Below are 1,990 nucleotides of genomic sequence, written 5' to 3' on the forward strand. Positions count from 1 at the left end.
TTCTTCTCAACCGCTATATCAATCCGGTTTTGTACTTCTCTCTCTCTCTCTCTCTCTCTCTCTCTCTCTCTCTCTCTCTTTCTCTTTCTCTATCTTTCTCTATACGTCTTCTCGAGGCTTTCTCACTATCTCTAAGAATTCAGAAAAGAATACACACACCAATTTGCTTCTTCTTCTGCTATCATCATTCGTTCATTCATTCTTATTTATTCCAATTCATCACAAATGTCTCTTTTTTGTCTTGTTTGTTAGTATTTGTACTAGTTTTGTAATAATTGATTCATAGTTTTTTTGTCTTTTGGAAAATTCGGATAAGGTCGCTTTTTGAAAATTAAGATTGGTCTTTTAGTTTTGAGGATTTAGGATTCGTTTGGAAGATAATGAAAAATAATTCCACATTTTTTTGAAATATCCGAATTTTCCGAAAACTCAAAATTTTTTGAAGTTTGTCTAGATTTGAAAATAAAAAAATTCGATTTTTAGAATTTTTTCGAATTTCCAAACATCGATTTCTGAATTTCTGAATTTCTGAATATTTTTTGGAATTTCTGAATTTCTGAATTTCTGAATATTTTTTGGAATTTCTGAATTTCTGAATTTCTGAATTTCTGAATTTCTGAATTTCTGAATTTCGGAATTCTTGAATTTCCAAATTTCTGAATTTCTGAATTTCTGAATTTCTGAATTTCTGAATTTCTGAATTTCTGAATTTCTGAATTTCTGAATTTCTGAATTTCTGAATTTCTGAATTTCTGAATTTCTGAATTTCTGTATTTATGAATTTCTGAATTTCTGAATTTCTGAATTTCTGAATTTCTGAATTTCTGTATTTCTGAATTTCTGAATTTCTGAATTTCTGAATTTCTGAATTTCTGAATTTCTGAATTTCTGAATTTCTGAATTTCTGAATTTCTGAATTTCGGAATTCTTGAATTTCCAAATTTCTGAATTTCTGAATTTCTGAATTTCTGAATTTCTGAATTTCTGAATTTCTGAATTTCTGAATTTCTGTATTTCTGTATTTCTGAATTTCTGAATTTCTGAATTTCTGAATTTCGGAATTTGGAAGATAATGAAAAATAATTCCACATTTTTTTGAAATATCCGAATTTTCCGAAAACTCAAAATTTTTTGAAGTTTGTCTAGATTTGAAAATAAAAAAATTCGATTTTTAGAATTTTTTCGAATTTCCAAACATCGATTTCTGAATTTCTGAATTTCTGAATATTTTTTGGAATTTATGAATTTCTGAATTTCTGAATATTTTTTGGAATTTCTGAATTTCTGAATTTCTGAATTTCTGAATTTCTGAATTTCTGAATTTCGGAATTCTTGAATTTCCAAATTTCTGAATTTCTGAATTTCTGAATTTCTGAATTTCTGAATTTCTGAATTTCTGAATTTCTGAATTTCTGAATTTCTGAATTTCTGAATTTCTGAATTTCTGAATTTCTGTATTTCTGAATTTCTGAATTTCTGAATTTCTGAATTTCTGAATTTCTGAATTTCTGAATTTCTGAATTTCTGAATTTCTGAATTTCTGAATTTCGGAATTCTTGAATTTCCAAATTTCTGAATTTCTGAATTTCTGAATTTCTGAATTTCTGAATTTCTGAATTTCTGAATTTCTGAATTTCGGAATTCTTGAATTTCCAAATTTCTGAATTTCTGAATTTCTGAATTTCTGAATTTCTGAATTTCTGAATTTCTGAATTTCTGAATTTCTGAATTTCTGAATTTCTGAATTTCTGAATTTCTGAATTTCGGAATTCTTGAATTTCTGAATTTCTGAATTTCTGAATTTCTGAATTTCTGAATTTCTGAATTTCTGAATTTCTGAATTTCTGAATTTCTGAATTTCTGAATTTCTGAATTTCTGAATTTCTGAATTTCTGAATTTCTGAATTTCTGAATTTCTGAATTTCTGAATTTCTGTATTTCTGAATTTCTGAATTTCTGAATTTCTGAATTTCTGAATTTCTGAATTTCT

This window comes from Caenorhabditis briggsae (assembly GCF_000004555.2).
Source record: "Caenorhabditis briggsae complete genome, chrI, whole genome shotgun sequence".
In the NCBI taxonomy this organism is placed as follows: Eukaryota; Metazoa; Nematoda; class Chromadorea; order Rhabditida; family Rhabditidae; genus Caenorhabditis; species Caenorhabditis briggsae.